Below are 21,470 nucleotides of genomic sequence, written 5' to 3'. Positions count from 1 at the left end.
CTTACTTTTACTTTAAATTCCTTTTTTTCTACAGTTTTTCTGTCCAGTATAGGGCTACGTCCAGGGCTTCAGTATTAGCAAGCCATAAAATCATCAAGAGTGCATTTTGATGGTACAGTGCATACTCTGGTCTGTACTTATCCACAGTCGCAGAGCACCTCGTCAGCATTTGTTTTTTTCCACTTTGCCAGATTAGATTTAACGGGAGCAACACCAAGGGTTCGCCATGTCCATGTCTTCTATTCCAGATTCATCCCTCGGGGCGGTTCTTGTTGGAGTGGGAAATTCGCTGGTGGTTCTTTTCCGCATAAATCTTTTTCTAGATTTTAAGCGGCTGGTTTCATAGGGTTTTTCAAGATTATGGAGAGGGTGTCTTTCATCAAACACTTGTTTGAATCTTTCGACATGTTGAGCTGCCTTGCGTCGGTTTTCTGGAGAGGCAAAACCTGCAGCCTGGCATAGTAAGGGTATAGGGGTAGGCTTCATGCAGCCAGTCACAATTCGGAATGTCTTGTTTGTTTTGCATGTTTAGATCTGTTCCAGAGTGGACAAGCGTATTTCGCTGTCGAAAAACACAAATCCTCCGCTGTAGTCCTCAGGAAGCTTGGGTTTACATCCCATTTACTCTCTGCGAGTTTCCTTAACGAATCATAAGCATGTTATTAAAGAGTCGTAGAAAAAATGTATTCGTATATACTTTAGACGTACAGGGTTTTTCAGAGTCAAAACCTAAGGAAATTTCTCTGCCAAAATAAATCAAAATTTTCAAGCGAATATATGTCTGCAAGTGTTCCTGAGGTACACATTATTAATAAAATTTGAAACACTTTATCATCTGTAAAACATTGTAAAATTAACAGATATTATAAAGTGTATTTCAATTTTCCCCTAGTAGGAGTCTTAACCAATAGCCATGCATACGAGCATGCATAGCAATCGCAGAAACAAAATTTCAAAACGAGTTTCGAAGTTGGATTCAACAATTCTGCATTCCACCCCACTATCACCCTTAACCTTAAAAACTGAACTCCCTCGTTCCCGTCGCACCGTCAGGGCAACCTCAGCGGCTTAATCTCGATTATCAGAGCACAACCCAAAAGTTTTATTTCCCGACAAAAGTCTAGCAGGAAATAGTTTCGCTCAAGACAATGACTCGACGAAATGAACTTCTCCATAATGTCCCCAGTTTGCGTTCCCAGCATTGAGGAAAATACGGTTTCGGTTCTAAGAATCGCTTATTCGGGACTATGTGAAAGACAATGGATATTCGATGGATTATCTCTGGCAGAGTAGGCCTGTACGACCTCCAGACCTTGGTTTTTTTGATTTTGTTTGTCACGTCATGGTAACATTAAACGGATAGGTTTTCTTATTAATTTACTGTTAAATTCAGGAAGTAATGTAGCATATTGTGTGCCAAAAAGTTAAACTAGACGTACGTTTATTGAATAAATGTCCACTCTAGTCTAGTCTAATAAAATATCTGCTAGTAAATGGATGTAATAGAAATTAGTGATTGTTACTATCATGAACTGTATAAGGAAAACATAGTAGTTCTTCTACTTTTACATATTTCGTAACAAGATTTGTAGATAAGAATGTCATGTTCTTAACTCACCAACACAGGATTTTTGTTCCACTCAATTCGTTCACTCAAACTTCACTTGTTTCACTTGGTTTGGGCCATCTGTATGGATGATATAAGTATTAATGTGTACGAATTGTGTACAGGACTATATCCAATTATCGTGTAAGTGGTCCAAACCAATATTCGGAACAATTCAGAATCAATAACTCATACAAAAAGATCAAACGCGAGATGTGATGTGGGGAAAATGTCCCAAGACAACTTTCCGACAATACGAAATTTTACAATACCCAATAAGTAATACAGTTTTACGCTGTTGCAATAAAACAACTATTTGTAAAATTTCAAATGAACGTGTGGTAAAAAAGAAGAGAAACAATGATAGGGATGAACATGTAACAGAGAAACGTAGATAACTGCATGCGCAAAATAAAGACAGAACCTCTAAGTAGGCGAATATTTTGCAGCGCTGTTGTAAAACACCTCAATCAGTTTAGGAATGTAAGAAATACCTCAAGAATGGTTTTAAAAGTGCTAAAAATCTCTAAAACTCTTGAAATAATCTGGAATAATTTAATATTGCCTAATACTTTTGGAAATACTTTTAAAATGTTATATGGAATTATAAAATGGCAAAAGACTCCTAAAATAGTTTTCAATATGCCAGAGGCCTCTACAATTATTCTAAAGGCCCCTTTGGTGAAACCCTTAAAACAGATTTAGTGTAAAGTTGCCTCTAGAATCAGTTTCAATATACTAAAATACCTCTAAAACTCTTTAAACCATTGAACGATTTTTGATATTGCCCGATTTCTCTAGAATCACATCAGAAATGCCAGTGTGTTATTTAAAAATTTCGGAAACAATAGAAGTTGTGGTGTTCCTTGCTCTAAACTAGTATATTGTCTTTATTCCTCAATTCAACTTTCAAAGCTCCAAGGTGTCAAACTTGCAGTGTACCGAGTCTCTACTACTACACACACACTATGAAAAATTACAACAACTTTAATAAAACTCACACAATAAATTATGAATCAGATGAACTTCTAGTTCTGAAGGAGTTGAATACTTCCATTGAATGAATATGAACTGAATACCTCCATTAAGTTAAGTAAGGTTAGGTTAGGTGGGATATTTGAGAGTCACTCCCATTAGTCTTTATTGATAAAATAGTGCGCAAATTTTTAGTTTTGAAGTTAGAGATTGTTTACTCTTGATAGGTGAAAATTAAAGCTTTACAGAGTTGTAGCAAAGACTTTTACTAGACTTTCTATTTTTTTTATCAATATTTTTCTATTCGTGTAGCGGTTTTTCTTTTACCGCACCTGTATATGGATATTTCAAGATACCCAACTTTAGGCAACTGTTCTAGATAGAGAAGTTTTCAAATTTCTAAAAATCTAGTTAGGAACTAAATATGAACATTGTCCTGTGCTTCTTCAATTTGCATCATCAAATTCCTTACATTTTCTTAGACTGCTATGACGTTTTAAATCGTGCGTTCCCAAATCCAATTATAATATTCTTAAAAGGACGCGCATCTGATGGGTTGATTACACGTTGAAGATGGCCGGCTTTGTAAAACCAATCTTGTGCGTGATTTTCAGGCTTCTGTCGTATTATTACCGCCGACGATAGATTTCGAATTGTCTCTTAAAAGAACCAGGAAGCTGAGGTTATAATGTAGCTATTATTTTAATGGCGTCGCTCGGCCGGATGGGAATCGTTCTGGTGACGTACTTGGATATTGGTCGTTCCGAACGAAATTCGTACTGCATCGATCGGAAAGTACGTGCCAATTGACGCAGAATTCGTCGGAAGCAATTTAAGTTGATTGGTCATTTTGTGGCTAACAGTGCTTTGATGTTAGTGTGACTAAGTTTTGATTCCCAGAATGATGATGTAACTAACCTATAAATGACCAAATTAGTGGCTGAAAACATGATTAAAAATACTTTCAAGTGGTTATATATTATTAATCAGTTAACCAGTTCAGTAACATTTTTGTTTCAGTCAACAGATTCTTTAATCGAAAGTTTTTAAACTAATTTGAAACGAGTTGAAAGAATTGAGTTGAATCTCTATGATTTCTCTGTGTATTGTTGGTAGAACAACCAGAGAAGAACATTCGACCAGATTAAAACTTATTTTTTTCCTTAAGGAACATTTTCAGAAAAGATAAACGACTTTTCTAATCATCAATCTTACTATTAAGCTAAATACAGTTTTAGTATTTTCGGTCAACATACCAGAGATCTGGTAGAATTTGCTCAGGTAACAGAAGAAAGAAACATTCAAAATGACACAAGTTAATGGTAGTAACTTTATGTAGCAATTGTATCAACTTACAATTATTTTACTACTATTCAACAAAATGACAGAAAATGTTTGTTATCCAGAGGCAGAAGACATCCCTCAGAATACTTCTAGTTGGTAGCTAAACGTCTCACTTATCTTTCATGTCTAAAGGCTCTAACTCTGAAGATATCGTGCATTTAATAAAGCATAAAGTTGTACATATTCTCTTAAGAACACACCTATATTTAAAGCCCTTTTTACGTAACAATATTGAACAATTCCTACTTGTGTTAAATAACTTCTAAAGTCTTCTTCTTCCTCCAAAAGCTATAACCCTACATTGAATACTGAGTTTTAGGAATTCATTAAGAAATACCATTGAAAGTCTAATTTGAAGACTTTCAATCATTTTTCAGTACTAAAACTTTCTAAATACGTGGTTTACAGTCAAAACTAAACCTTTCATGGCCTGAAAACCTTGAAAACACTACATTTCCATTGCAATCCAGTAAAGAAAAACCCAGTTTTAGAAACCCGTTAAGAAATACCAGTGAAAGTTAAATTTCAAGACTGTCAATCATTTTTCAGCCCTGAAACTTTCTGGTTTTCACAGTCAAAACTAAAACTTTCAAGTCATGAAAGCATTGAAAACATTGCATTTCAATTAAAATTTGTTACGAAAAGAGTAATTTCAAAATTTTAAAACTCTCCAATTTCGTGTTCGAAACTGTTTGAAAGTTAAAACTGTCAGGTCCACAAAACTTTGAAATCACTACTATACTATTTCGCTTAAAATGCAATGCAGAAAAACACAGTGTTAGGAATTCTTGAAGAAAAACTTTCATCCCTGAAACTTTCTGATTTCATGTTTTACAGTCGAAACTATTACTTTCAGTACCTGGAAGCATTAAAAACACTGAAAAAAGACTAGTATTACAAATTTATTCAGAAATGCCATTGAAAGTCTAATTTTAAGACTTTCATACTGCGTTCACTCCTAAAACTGTCTTTTTTCATATGCTAAAATATTTTAAAGTTAAAACCGAGATTTAGACTATTGCTTTCAGGTTCAGAAAACATTAAAAACTGTACTTTTTGTATTCAAATTCAGTTCAGTTAGAAATACCATTGAAAGTCTAATATTAAGACTTGTAAGCTATTTTTGGTTCTGAAACTCTCCAATTTCGTGTTTTACAGTCAAAACTATAACTTTCACATTCTGAAAACGTTGAAAATACTACATTTCCTTTGCGATCCAGTAAAGAAAAACCCAGTTTTAGAAATCCATTAAGAAATACCAGTGAAAGTTAAATTTCAAGACTGTTAATCATTTTTTAGTTCTGAAACTTTCTGGTTTTCACAGTCAAAGCTATAACTTTCAGGACATGGAAGCATTGAAAACGTTGCATTTCAATTAAAAGTCCATCAAACTTTCAAAACACTACATTTCACTTAAAATTCAATACAGAAAAACACGGTGTTAGGAATTCTTTCACTCCTGAAACTCTTTGATTTCGTATTTTACAGTCAAAACTCTTACTTTTAGTACTTGGAAACATTTAAAACACTGCATTTTCATTGAAATTTAATTTAGAAACGCCCAGTTTTAGGAATCCATTTAGAAAAACAACTAAAAGTCTAATTTGAAAACTTATAAACTGTTTTCAGTCCAAAAACTATCTAATTTGTGTCCTAAAAGGTTTAAAACTTTAAACTATACCTTTCAGGTCCAGAAACCTTTAAAAACTCTTCTCTTTCTTTACAGTGAAAACTTTCAGTGGCTAAACACATTAAAAACACTACTCCATTGCAATTCAGTCCAGAAAAGCCCAGTTTTAGAAATTCATAAAGAAAGTATGATTTGAAGACTTTCAAACTGTGTTCAGTTCAGAAACTCTATATGATTTCAAGTCTCAAATCGTTTTACACTCACAATTATAACTTTCAGATGTACAAATCATCAAAAACACTGCTAAATATATCAAGCATTGTAACACTGCTAAAAAAAACAATTAAAAAATCTGAGATTAAGAAAATCTTTAAAAAATAGCATTAAAAGTCTAAACAACTCCGAAACTCCACACTTTCAAAATGTGTTGAGTCCTGAAACTTTATAATTTCGTGTCTTAGAAGGAAAATTACCATTTTAATGTCCCAAAGGCATTAAAAACGCTAACTTTGAATAACAGTTCAATGCATGAAAATCCAATATCCAATAAAATACAATTGAAAGTCCAATTTCAAGGCTTTTAAGCTCTTTTCAGTCCTGAAACGTTCTGATTTCGTATTCTAAAATATTTTTAAGTTTAAACTATATCTTTCAGATCCACCAAACCCTGAAAACACTACATTTCAATGAAAATTCAATACAGAAATACCTAGTTTTAGGTATTTATTAAGAAATATATTATTGAAAGATTTCTGTGGCAATTTCAAAATTTTCAAAGAGTTTGCAATCCAAAAACTCTCGGAAACACAAAATAAGTTGCCAAAATGCTGCTTAATTTAATGATTGTCCATCAAATAAAAAAAATATTGTAAAAGTAGGTACTAAGCTGAAACAAAATAAGGATTTCGAATAGCTTTGGGATAAACAATGTTGCGCTTATTAGCCAAGTTTATTACATCATAACCTAGACTTTGAGACAGTGTTTACGGTCGTAATACTCCAGCCAATTACAGTAATTAATTTCTAATGCCAAACTTCTCCTCCCTCGAGTAAACAACACAGATCCAACGCGCCTTAGAGCAGAAATTTCCTTTTGAAAAGACCTAAGGCGGTCTTAGCTTTGTGAATGTTTTATTGCGCTGCAAAGACCAAAGAAAACATCTCATTATGAATACGTAATCAAGCGTTTATCATTAATTAAGTAGGCTTTCAGATTACTGATTACTTAAATAAACAGTAATGAAAAAGAAGGAAAAAAACGTCACCCTAATGAGTTTTAACAACATTCACGTGTGGCCATAGAGCTTACGTCCAGAAATTATCCGGAGTTTATTAAAAGACCGCGAACCGGATTAGCCTTTATAATCTCCCATTGCCGGAGTTTTTTCGTTTTTTTTTAGCAACAAACCTGAGGTTTCTCTTGCGAAAACTAGTTTTCAGAGAAGCTCAGCCCGATTTTTTAACGAAGCGGAAAATATGCCTTGCAGAACCAGCCACTGTGCTAGCAACGGAAGCTTAAAAAACGATCCCAAGTGCATTTTAGGTACAAAATAGAGAAAATGGTCCGTAGGAAATTAAATACGCTTCGGGTAGTTTGTTGCTTGCGGTTTTTTTTGCCAGGTTTCTGTGTAAATGAGATAATGTTTATCAAAGGAGTAGCAACGGACAAAAAATGTCCGGAAAATGGAGAATAGATGGCAGTGAACAGGAGAAAAAGTTTTAAGCAGCTCTTGGTTTGCATAAAAGCTTTGAACCACTACAATAGCTTGATTATTATATTTCTGGACAAAGACAACAAACTGAATACTTTTTGTTTGTTTATGTAACAAACTTGCAGTGAAAAGTAACATGAATGAATTAGTTTAGAAACTATTATGACATAATCTAAAAAGTATAGTCAGTGACATAATCCTGCAGATAGGTTAGGTTAAGTTAAGTTAGAATGTTCCAATTTGAAACATCTTTTCATGTTTTTCGTTAGTTTCATGCAGATGATCTATCTACTACTACTGCTCTGTTGTAGAATTTAAAAATCATCAATCATCTGGAATAAGTAACTATTTTATTTGATAATTCTAGATAATTCTGTCATTTTAATTAAGGTTAATAGATGATATAGACAGAGAGAATTGGATGAATATAAATCTGGATGACATAGAGACCAAATGATCGAACCTTTCAATATAATTTGACCGCGTCCCCCTCAAGACCTGTCTGCCACACATATTCATCATAGGAGTCGATGATTACGTAAATGGACTCTTTCTACAAAATTAATAGATGCAATCGGCTTTATAGGTCGTTCGAAAAGGGGAAAAATGGATGCCTTTGCAATTACCAAATTGAATATAAATCATCAGAAAACCGACAGACAGTCTGGTTATGTGTGTGTGAAACACGAACGGATTTGCAATGCAAATTGCCTTTTTCATCTGGTGCGCGGTTGTGTTGCACGCTCATTTGTACGATTGGCTTTTTTTGGCTAGCAATCGCCTTTTTTTCAAAGTCTCTGTGCCCACTGACATCAAAGAGACCGAAAATTGATTGCCCTCCTGTAATCACTGCCTTTACTCGCGTTAATTCTATAATCAAAATTCTGGCAAACGCTACTTTTACCTCAGACAAAATATTCGTTTACGTAACTAGTGCAAAAATTAATATTTTTCAAGATTTTTGTTTCCTAGATATTAGCAAAAAGAAATTCTTCTTTGGCCACCAAGTGCATCTATGTCACGTAATTGAGCTCTTTGACTCAACTAGTAACTGATTACGTAAAGGAAAATTTGTTCTCAAAAACCAATATTTTGTAACTGGTTTCGTAACCATTCTGAAAGTGCCAGAACTCTCTGGATACTACTGCAAACATTCCAGAAAGTGACAGAGGCCTCTGTAAGTGTCTTAAACTTTCCCAGAGGGCCTCTAGGAATATTTTGAAAGTGCCAGAGAGCTCTTCAAGTTTCTTAAAGATTTCCAGAGTATTTTTAAATTGTCAGAGGCCTCTACGACTATTTTGAAAGTATAAGAAACCTCTAAATGCTATTGAATACCTTCCAAAATGGGCCAAAGTCTCCTGCAAGTGTCTTAAACTTTTCCAGAGTGGTTTTAAATTGTCAAAGACTTCTAGAATCATTATGAAATTACCAGAGACCTCTAAATGCTACTGAGAACCTTCTAGAAAGGGTCAGAGTCCTGTACAAGTGCCGCCTTAAACTTTCCCACAAATTTTGTATTTGTCAGAGGAGGCCTCTAGGAATATTTTGAAAGTGCCAGAGAGCTCTTCAAGTTTCTTAAAGATTTCCCGAGTATTTTTAAATTGTCAGAGGCCTCTACGACTATTTTGAAAGTATCAGAAACCTCTAAATGCTATTGAATACCTTCCAAAATTGGTCAAAGTTTCCTGCAAGTGTCTTAAACTTTTCCAGAGTGATTTTAAATTGTCAAAGGCTTCTAGAATCATTTTGAAATTACCAGAGACCTCTAAATGCTACTGAGAACCTTCTAGAAAGGGTCAGAGTCCTGTACCAGTGTTTTAAACATTCCCACAAATTTTTTATTTGTCAGAGGCCTCTAGGAATATTTTGAAAGTACCAGAGCGCTCTAGATACTACTGCAAACTTTCTAGAAAGTGTCAGAGGCCTCTTCTAGTGTCAGAGAGGCCTCTAGGACCATTTTTGAAAATGTAAGAGACTTCTAAATGCTACTGAGAAGCTTCTAAAATGGGTTTTAGTTCTCTACAAGTGTCTTATTCTTTCCCATAACTGTTTTAATTTCCTAGAGGCATCTAGGAATATTTTGAAAGTACCAGAGCTGACTAGTAGAGTAACTACTCCCCCCCAACTTGAGGAAAATTTAAGAAACATTAACACACAATAACACAAAATCGTCTATACAGTAAATTTATTTCGTCAAAACACTCAGAAAATGCCCAACATGTTTTGAATGCAGTAGCTACTCATCATCAGGGGCTTACTAAACAGTACGTAAGTTGGCTGTTATTTTAGACTCCAAACCTGGAGTTGCGTTGTAAAAATATAGTTTTTCAGGATAAAACAAACGAATTTAAAAATAATCTTAGCGTGGGGAAGTCACCATTTTTGCATATAACAAAACATAACACTAACAGAATTAGATAGAAAAGGAAATTCTCCTTTTTTTAACTTTTTACTTCGGGGAAAGAAACTTTTTTTGAAATGTCTTATATTGAAAAACTACTAATAATACAAATTTTTATTTTTTTTAAATGCTTTATCCTGAAAAACCTTATTTTCATAGCGCAACCAGAGGTTGGCTGCCTCCTTGTCCAGAATGTCAGCAAGCCAACGAGCTGTTTAGTAAACCCCTGATGATGAGTAGCTACTGCACTTGAAACATGTTTTTTGTGTTACTGCACTCTGTGCAGACGATTTTGTGTTATTCAACTACCCCGGTCTACTACTACTCCACTTACTGATTATGGACTACAACTTCATTTTTCCCAAAATTGTTTTAAATTGTCAAAGGCCTCTAAGACCATTTTGAGTGCCAGAAAGATTAACAGCTATTCCTCTTATAAACATATAAATACTAGTACACATATTCAGATTATTTTCTTTAATTAATTCCGCTTAATGAATGGCTAAACGTTAATAGGGTAGTAATTTCCCAAAGGACTGGAGCAGATCTAGCATTATTAGCCGTATAAATAAATGACGAGAGGGAAAAAGAGAAGCCGCAAACGGAATGAAATGCAAGTCATTTCACCTTTGCCCGTTATGAGGACGTGTACATGCCGGAAAATTAAGTTCGGGTCGGAAAATGAAGGGGCGGACTAGAGATGGGCTACTCAAGTCTTTCAAATGCATTTTCTGGTTTTCTGTATCTCCCAGATGATTTTGCTAGACTCTGACGTATTTTTAGGTTGTTTGCTTTTTTATATACTTCCTGTCCTCTAGGAATCTGGTATTCAGTACTGTCATGATATCTTTAGATACAGAGATGAGGACTGTAGATGAGAGCAGGCTGATAAAAAGAAGAATATGATAACTCCCTGGCATTGTAGAACGTTCCTGTATCATATTGTACTAATTTATTTAATTTCATTATTCGCTTGTGCAATCTCCTGAAACCGAACACATGCACTGTAATTAGAACATCCCCGCGACCGCCTCCCAAATTACTAATCGCCGAAATTTGATTAAAAGACGAGCGGACGCGCGCCAACCTGACCAGAAACAAATAGTCCGGGCATTTCTCCTGTTGTTTCGTTGTTCTCCGGTGGCTGGTCAGATTTATGGGCGGCCAGGAAGCGATATTACTCTGCAGGTGTTTGCGCTCCGGTCAAATCAGTCCCCCGGAGTCACCCTTCGTAATGCACTGACCGGCTACGGTGGCGGCACGACAAACTATGAAACCTTTCCAGTGTCGTCCTGTTTCTTTTCATTCTGACTTGAAAAAAAAGTAAATTAAAGAAAATTATTTTTGGTATTTGGACATAAATTAAAAACTATATATGCCGACGACACTACTATTTTGCCAACTGTCCTTCCACCTCTTGGGAGACCGTCTTGGTAGTCTGCTGGAAGCTGCTTTTCAATTTCTGGCGATGTCTGTGGTTCTCCATCCTGGAAACATGCTCGTTCCAGTAGTATCTTCTAGCGCGTGTCCATCTAACCATGTCGTCTGTCTTGCATTCTTCCGTAATTTCGTTGCTTCTTCTTTGATCCCAAAGTGTATTTCCTGTTATCATTATTAGTATTCTCATTTCATTAGTTCGTACCATACTATTTGTTCCACTGTGTCATCCCGTATTTCTGCCGTGGATGTCATCACGGGCCTGACACATGCTTTACATTGTTTATTCTAACTTTGATCGGGATTGATATAATGTATTTTTGCATATGGTTGTCCGTAATAGTCCTGTTATCCTGGCTGCCTTGTTTAGCTTCATTCTTAAGTTCACTATATGGTGATAATGTTATACCCAGATCGTTGAATTTAAAAACTATTGTTCTGTTGTTTAGTTCTAGTTTGCATCTGCGTGTTTCCTTGACGATCACCATACTTTTTGTTTTGGTGGTTGATATATCCATGTTTACTTTTTCGGCCTGTTTCTTAAATTCATGTAAGAGCTGCAATGACTCTTCCATATACGCGGATTGCGTTACATTGTATGCGTGAGATATAATCTTCAGTGGTTGGTTTCACATCTCGTATCTTTGGTTCTAGATTCTTGAAACGAAGGAGTTATTAAGAGAAAGGAATACATAATTTGACAGAAACCTACATTGCCAACCAGTTCTGTCACATTCTATCAAACACTTTTCTGGCAATTCTATTCCCTGCGTTCAAGAAAAAACGTGAATTAGGGCCCTGGGCTCTAATTTTTGAACAGAAAAGCAGGGAACGGAATTCTCAAGAAAAGTGTTGATAGAATGTGACAGAAGAAGTTGACAATGGCGGGTTTCTGTCACATTCTACAGATTTCTCTTGGTTACTCCCTTCCATCGTTTCAAGAATACGCACCCAGGTCTACCTTGCACAATTGCTCTACTACTCTGTCCATTGTGATGCTGAACAGCAGTGGATGAAGGCCGTCTCCTTGTGATATCCCTGTGCATTTCTGTATTTTTTCATATTGTTGTTGTGTTGTTTGTGTTGAGCTTTCTAACTATCGGGTCTCTATCTATTAATCGGATGTATTCCTCAGCGTCCTCCAGCCTTATCCTGTCAGGTATGCTGGTTTGTTATACTCTAATGCCTTCTCTACAATCTGCCTGACAACGAACCCAGTGTCAATGGTCTAACGGTATTTTCGGAATCCCTACTTCTCTTCCAGAATCCAGGTGACGAATGTCATTGCTTTGGAAGCTGAAACACCGAAAAGCGGACCATATCATCAGAATCAAAAAGGAAAATGCAAATAACACAAGTAAAATTCTTAACTCTATTAAATCGGATCACATTATAAGACAGATTATAAGACAGCGGATATCCTAAGAGGGCAAAACGTTGTTAGATGCGTGAGATCAAGCCGCAGAGGCTGGAAAGATATGGGGTCTCGTAGAGCGAATGAATTCAGACCAAATCTTAAAATGGGTCAGAAACTTTCAAAACATTGGTTAGACAGCTGAGCATCAACGTCATAGAAAACCAAACGAGTGTTATTGACAGGTCCTGTCATTACAAAAGACTGTAGCTACGATAATTATTATTTATACTAACGTTAACTACGTTTAATAGTCAAACCTTTGGTGTTAAAATATCTTTTAAGAACTCCACCAAATCTTAATCGCAAATGTTAGATCTGTGAAGTGCTCTAAACGATAGATTTCTTGACTATAAAAATGTACGAAGTTAAACAAGCAACTAATATAGTGTAACAGCATTCACTCAAAAAGGACAAAAGTTGAAATTCCATGAAAAGTTGATCTTCTATTCGTATTACTGCTTTTTGACCATAGTACAGGTTTGAAATTATTCTTATGTCTCTGAGGTATATCTTTCTCTTTAGTAATGTTTCGAAAAGTTGGTTTTCTTTGTTATTTATGTTTATGTTTAGTCTCATTTTCCTGCTGGCGTTCGTCGCGCTGTTTAAATGTTGTTGGAGCTTCTTTCTGCTTTTCTCCATAATAACCGTATCATCTGCATATCTCAAGCTGTTGATCTTAATACCAATGTTAGTTTCTTCTTCTTCTGGTGCCGTACGCTTGTTAGCTTGTTGGCATTGTATTCAATGGACAATATAAAGTGTTCCTTCCTCTGTTTTCTGAATATCGTGGTGGCATCACAGATGTTACTGTAGTTTATAATGCATACGTGAAGATCTTGATTCACGTCTAAGCATGTTTGTGACATTTTTTTTCCAAAATCCAAATTCTGTGATGCTGATATCTACATCAAGGTTACTGAATGTTCTATTATGGACCAGTGTTAACAGGATTTTCACTGTGTGACATTATAGGCTTATTGTGCAATAGTCAGAACGTTTTGAGAAGAGTTGTAAAAGGTGATTCCTTAAATAAAATCTGTCACTGTTATTATGTTGTTCTTCTATGCAACTGGGCCAGTTTGAGTTTAAATAGAATTGCGGTTTTGCTGCTTTTTTTGAAAAACTTGTCTATGATTTCTCTCAAAATAAATCAACATGTGCTATTTAAAATCAAATTATCTCTCACTGTCGGTCGTAATAAACAAATATTGTATTCATGCCAGTTTCGAGTGAGATTGAAAGTAACCTGAGGACGTCACTGGATTAACTTCAAAGCGTCGTCGACCGCCAAACGATCCGTCGTCCAGAGGGTCGGAATTCCCGAGCTAATGGTGACAAACGACCCCAGCGTCCCGTCTTCACTCGATTACGCGTCCCTTCGTCTTTGCCGCCGCCGGACGTCTTGTCCGCCCTTTAATGCCATTTATTGCACTTTTTCCCCGTCGTAATTAAGCTCCCTTCACTTTCAATTTACCACCCGGATATTTTACGCTTTGCCGGATCCGATACAAGACAACGCGACAAGACCTGTTTTTTCTTTGAAAATCTGACAAGCAAAATTGGTATTACTCCTTAAATTTTGACTTTCTTATTACTTACTTTTTCTATTTAATCACCCTTTAAGTAGAGTATGGTATTTTCTTCAAGTCAAAAGCTTACCATCGGTGGCAAATCATACCATTTAAATTAAATTTTGTTAATAGTCTGATTGGCTTCCTCAACTTCAACGTCAACGTTCTCTATAGACTTTCCCATAACCAATCAAATTAGGCATAAGCTGGCAACTTTGCAGAAAGTTGACGTTGTTGTGTCAAAATAACAGATTTTGTAATATATTGAGTCTAAAGTGGAAACTGGGAACATTGGGAACATTTATTTAAGCTGCTTGCGTACCAAATAACAACTCTTGTTGGAATCATCATTCATTTACGGAATGTTGTTTTGAAAATGTTACTAATCAAAACCAACCGTTGACGTACCTACATTATAGTGTAAATAAACTATTTAAGGAGTTTGATTTGGAGACGAAAATTTGAGCAAAAATTTAAATATTTCTATTTCCAAATTAGTTTACAAATATGAAATGTTCGCCTGTTCTCTAAGAGGGAAATATCAAAAAAATAATATTAAAGCCATAGCGTATTCATTATAAATATTTTCATCAATATTCAGTGCATCATGTGATCCTAAAATAGTTTGTAGTGTTAAGGTCACGTGCTTTGAGTTGCGGTTCTAAAATTATCTGGTAACACGCGAAAAATGTCCGTCTTGAAAACTTTCCCAAATCGGAAACTTATTGGAAAAGCAATAAACCTTGTTGGAAAAGTTTCCGTTTACCATCATTTGTCAAGTGTCAATTGTCATTTTACCTGTCAGTTCAGTAAATACTCTCTTACTAACTCTAATTAGATATTGACCTAGTTTTGGGTGACAAAATGCTGTAGTTTCTAAGGTTTTTTTAAAACTTTTCCTTTCCTTCAAGCAACACCAAATTTTAAATTTTCTGGAGCATCAAAGTGACAGCTGTCAAATTTAGTCTAGATACTATCCTAGATTTTCTGACAGTTTTTAAAATACGAAGAACATTATGCTGTCGTATCTAAGGTTTTTTAAACCTAGATATTTGATATTTTTTCAAGCAACTGCAAATTTTTTATAGAATCAAAGTGACAGCTGTCAAATTTAGTATAGATATTGTTCTAGATAAGGCTGACAGCTGTCAAATTTAGTCTAGATACCGTTCTATATTAGGCTGACAGCTGTCAAAATACTGAGAACAATATGCTGTAGTTTCTAAGGTCTTTAAAACAAGTGTCTAAATAGTTACTCTTTCTTTCGAGCAACTGCAAATATTAAATTTTCTGGTAGCATCAAAGTGACAGTTGTCAAATGTAGTCTAGATACTTTCCTAGATTTTCTGACAGTTTTTAAAATACGGAGAACATTATGCTGTCGTTTCTAAGGGTTTTTAAACCTCCCCTAAGGAATCGAAGCATTTGATATTTTTTGCAAGCAACTGCAAATTTCAAATTTTCTGGTAGCATCAAAGTGACAGCTGCCAAATTTAGTCTAGTTATTGTCGTATATTAGGCTGACTGCTGCCAAAATACTGAGAACAAGATACAGTCGTTTCTAAATTCTTTTAAACTTCCCTAGGTGTATAAATAGTTGATCTTTCTTTCAAGCAACTGCAAATTTCCAATTTTCTGATTGAACCAAAGTGACAGCTGTCAAATTTAGTATAGATATTGTTCTAGATTAGGCTGACAGCTGTCAAAATACTGACTACAGTACGCTGTAGTTTTTAAAGTTTTTTAAACTTTCCCAGCAGTCTAAATATTAGATATTTGTTCAAGACACTGAAAATTACAAATTTCCTGGCAGCATCAAACTGACAACTGTCAAATTTGGTCTAGATACCGTTCTAGATTAGGCTGACAGCTGTCTAAATACTGAAAAAAATATGCTGTAGTTTCTAAGGTCTTTTAAACCTTCTTAGGTGTCTAAATAGTTAATTTTTCTTTCAGACAACTGCAAATTTCAAATTGTCTGGTTGCATCAAAGTGACAGCTGTTATGCTCTAGAACTTGGTTCAGACATTATTCTAGGTTAGGTTGATTGCTGTCAAAATTTTTCGCTCTATTTTAAAGAATAGTTCCTGAAATATCTAAGGTTAAACCAATTGGTTAAACAAAGTGACAATTTTTGTCACAAAATATCTCAAAAACGGTCAAAGCTACACATAAAACACTCTACTTTTGCTGGAAATTAATCGTAAAATTCAAAAGTTTCAGTTTCTTACCAAAAATGTTGTAAAATCATTTTATCTACTCCTAGCATGGTAATCATTCATTACATAGCTCATTTTGAGTTACGTAATGAGCGATTTTACCGCACTAGTGCGATAATAATCGATTTTATCGCACTAGTGCGATAAAACAACTTTAAATGAAAATTTCTGCTGTAATTGTTTATTGAATTTAAATATAACTTTGATAAAACCATGAACAGACCTATCTTAAATAATAACTATATTTTACTTTTTATAAATATTAAAAGTGAAATGAATTCCTGAATTAGAAAGTTCTTGGATCGAATTTAAACAAAAAAAAAAAAAAAAAAGGCTGGATGAACTATAGGTTGCTGCCAAGGTTTCAAAGTACACGAGTAACACTTTTTCTTGAAAGGGACTCTTTATGTTCTTGGTCTCGCACCAGGTGACAAAACGTTGATACATTTTTTCATATTTCTCCTTTGACTTGGCAGGCAACAAGCCAGATACCACGTTTGCGGCAGCTTCTTCAATATCTGACGGAAGTTCTTCAGATCTGTTCATAACGAAATGCACTTTTAAAAATTTGTGACTGACACTGTTAAATTGTCGCTTAAGTGATATGTGGAAACAAATGGCCACCATAGCAACAACACCAAAACAGTACAGCGTAGATGACAAGATTTAAGGGTAACAAATAACTACCCGTAGCAAGCATATACGAAACGTTCCTAAATAGTTCACATTGCACAAAATATGAATTTTTTTCTTACTTTACGCTGCTTCTGATGGTCGTAGATAAAATGTTGTACATCACCCGTGGGGTATGGCAAGTTAACGTACTCGTGTGATCACCACAACTCGGTCTACGACCTCGTCGTGGCAACACTCCCACTCGTGACTATAAAAATGCTCATACCCCACTAGTAATGTAAATAACTATTATCTACTCCTAGCATGGTAATCATTCATTACATAGCTCATTTTGAGTTACGTAATGAGCGATTTTACCGCACTAGTGCGATAAAACAACTTTAAATGAAAATTTCTGCTGTAATTGTTTATTGGATTTAAACATAACTTTGATACATTTTTTCATATTTCTCCTTTGACTTGGCAGGCAACAAGCCAGATACCACGTTTGCGGCAGCTTCTTCAATATCTGACGGAAGTTCTTCAGACATGTTCATAACGAAATGCACTTTTAAAAATTTGTGACTGACACTGTTAAATTGTCGCTTAAGTGATATGTGGAAACAAATGGCCACCATAGCAACAACACCAAAACAGTACAGCGTAGATGACAAGATTTAAGGGTAACAAATACCTACCCGTAGCAAGCATATACGAGACGTTCCTAAATAGTTCACATTGCACAAAATATGAATTTTTTTCTTACTTTACGCTGCTTCTGATGGTCGTAGATAAAATGTTGTACATCACCCGTGGGGTATGGCAAATTAACGTACTCGTGTGATCACCACAACAACACTCCCACTCGTGACTATAAAAATGCTCATACCCCACTAGTAATGTAAATAACTATTTTTGATTGAATTCGTTTACAACAAAATTGATATTGTATACAAACCGATCAACTTTAATGTATTCTTTTGGAAAATGGTATAAAACCATTGAGAGTTGTTAGTAAGTTATTGATTTATTAACCGTAGAATAGCAAAGATACTGCAATTAAGACATAATTTTTATTGTTACTGTATAACATTTTGATGGCTTAATTAATAAACTCCATTTTCAAACAAAAGATTGCAATATTTATTTACTTTTGGCAGTGGTAACCACTTCTTATTTAAAGTAAATGTGAATTTCTATGGTTTACAACTTAATAATGGTGCAGGGTAAATATGACATATCGTATATTTGCATATTTTTGACTGATTTATGAATTATGAAAAATTAGTGGAGTTACAAATGATATAGTAACAAATACTATACAATTTTAAATTTTTAATAACCACTTTTATAATTAGTACCTAGTTTCCTTTGACATGAATTCATGAAAACCTAAATTTACATCAAATTATGGTGGTAATTGGTAATTCCAAGTCTAAATATTTCCAAGTTACCGACATTTTTCTGCATAACCAAACTGGGTGGTCAAGCTTATTAATTAATTAATAATGTTTTACTAGTTTGAATTATGGCAAACATGCAATAATTTCCTGTCCTCATTGTATAGTTTTACAATAAGCATGAATGCAAGTGACCATATGGGGCAATTAGCGAAGAATCCGAACCGGGGCTGAATATTCCCGTATTGTCATTAAAGAAGAGTATCTAAAACAATTATCTTAATTTTATGCAACTATTTCCAGTGGCTTAATGGCTCGTTAAATATAACACTGCCGCAAATTATCTGATCGTTTAATTAATTGTTTTGCCGTGATTTAGCTTCGAATGTTTTTGTCGACCCGTTGAAAATTAATTATTTCGATTCCATTAACAATCGATCGTATTTTGATTGGTTTTTATTGTTGGATTTGCTGTTCTTTTTTGTATGAATTTTACAGAACAACGTTATTAACACAGGAAAGTTTGCCGGGAATAACGAAAGTTTCATTTTGTTTAAACCGGGTGTTTTTCTTAAGGCAAGACACTACTTCTATTAATTATAACTTTTTAATTATCTTTTGCGGAAAAGAAAACGATCCCCCCGGAGACGCTGCTCCTTTCCGCCAATTTTTTTTTTTGCATAATTAATTTTTCATTTTCTCCCCAGTTTTAATACCGCCACGTTTTTCTAAGTTTATCTAAACGACTACTTTTCATTGTATTTAAATGCGTCTTGCTAAAAAATCTTGACACTATGGTTACAATACAATGTTCATGGGAACCAAATAGTTTGACATAGTATACTTGCAGCAGGAAATGATGCGCTTGGTAAGCAGGAAGTATCAAGTTATTCTGCCACCCCTATTGATGTTCCTGCATGCATCACCCATATCACTTGATCCGTCTCCTTCATTTTCTCAAGCCATAATGTTGCCACTTATAATGTAGGTATTTTCGATGTCTGAAGGTAATTGTATCAATCATGGGCAATTTGTTTCTATAACAATCCCGATGAAAGCCACTTTTGAGTAATCCTCGCCAACAGCAACACAGCGTGATTTCCCATTTATAACCCACGAAACAATTATTTTCATTCTGGCCGTCAATGTTCGCTTCCAATTTCGTATATGCCGGTTCTTTGTCGGTCGATCTTCTTCTTCCTTCTTCGCCACATCGGCTCAATAGCGTTCCCGGGCCGTGACAAATTCGACAAAAGGCCAGAATTAATTCTTCCCATTGTGGCAGCAAGGTCTTCATAATGAAATCTATTAAAATTGCCGCATATGCTTTGGCCGTACAATTTCGGAAATCGGGCCTTACAAATCCACCGTACCTAATGCTGACGGGTAATCTGGTAGCTATTAATGGTACTCCTGGTTTTTATCGATCGGAGCGTGGTGAATCGATGGTATTCACCTCTGTTTCGTAGATTTTCGGTCAATATTTATGCAGGTTCCGCTTTCGACGACCATTGTTTGCCTATAAACAATCTGTTCACACAATGAATAGTTTTTAGTTTTTGGTGAGCATTATTAGATAATAAGAAATTTAAAATATCATCTATTATTTCAGTTCAAGTAGAAAAGATTGCAAACAATAGCTTTTTTATCAAATGCCTGGCTTAATACTTGGTTACATACAAATAATTTAATGGCGTATTTATAGAGTCAAAACAATACAATTTAGCACAACTTTCCTTAGATAAAAAGTTGACGGAAAGAGAAATACTGAAGGTCAAAGTTATTTTTTCAAAGTGCACTTTTTCAAATAATTCTCAGTCTACTTGAAGTTTTTTGCTAAAACTAGGTATTTGAGAGTGCCAAATTTGATTATCTACTCAGTTTTGAGCCAGATTATAGAGGGCATCATCTAACATTTTTCTGATAAAACGAAGTGACAACAGAAATACGAGTATCTGTTATTCAATATTTTCTTAACAAAAAAATATACTTAGAACGCTTTTCGAGATATTTAAATTACAAAAAACAAGTATTTGCAGTAATCTTGTTGGATGATGGAATTTTAGCTCATTTCTCATTGCAAGTGAAAAATTACTTGGACAAAGTTTTTTGAACCGAATTGTTGAATTGGTTGGAAACGACCAGCACGAAGTTAAAATTTTAATCCTCCAGATTTTTGTGTATGGGTATACCTGAAACCACTTTGTGTATGAAGAAATGATAATTAACCGAGAAAATTAATTAATTCAATTTCAAAATTCTGCTGAGACACTTTGGAACAATAATAGGCAGTTATTTCAACCAAAAACTTCCTGACTACTTTATCATAAATGCATCGAGTCTAGTACATTTCGAGATAATTGCAAATATCTGGAAAACTCATGATTTTAAGGATTCTAAGTAGGCCTTTTTTGGCTAGATAGATATATTGGGAATCTCGGTTCCTAGTTGTCACTTCGCTCAAGTGAAGGCGAAGACAATCCTTCAAAAAAGTCACAGACAAATTCACTCAAATCACAACACCTTCAGACAAATCACCATATAGTTGAAGACTGGGCATATGTAGAGTCTTCCGGAGCTGAGCTTTCCGTCATGAAATGCACTTAAACTTTCGAAATATATAAAGATAACGTCGCAAAAACTGACTTGTATATGGCATAACTGGTACAAATTTTCCGAAGATGATCTTGCCTGTCAATAGACGAAAATCTACTGAAGAAACTGGGAGGATTTTTTTAAATACGTGTGTATCTGAAGATGTGTTTGCTTTTCTGCTTCTTCTTATTGCCCCGTTTTCTTCCTAAGGATGGCGATTTAAATGGCTATTGTAGGTTTCGAAACTGCAGCAGGGAAAACTTCCATGTATGAGCAGTCAAACCATCTCCTTTTTCCTTTGGCGAGAATTTTATTCTCAAAATCTGGGTAGAACCTTTTCGCAGTTATCCCGGTGCTAACTTGGCTCTGACACTCCTGGCACTTTCCCCCGCTCTGCCTACGCAAAAGGGGGACACCATCCCCCACTGACCAGACCTTAACTCCCCAAAACTTTAGGATGTAAAAACAGTTGGACGAAAACCGGCTGTTTGGACATCCTATAGTTTGCCAGGACCGAGCCAACGGAATTGACTAAATATTGTAACTTT

The sequence above is a fragment of the Ips typographus genome, linkage group LG1, assembly GCF_016097725.1.
Source record: "Ips typographus isolate SLU linkage group LG1, UJ_Ityp_2.0, whole genome shotgun sequence".
Classification (NCBI taxonomy): Eukaryota; Metazoa; Arthropoda; class Insecta; order Coleoptera; family Curculionidae; genus Ips; species Ips typographus.
The sequence above is the reverse complement of the archived record's forward strand: the minus strand, read 5'-3'. Positions refer to the sequence as shown.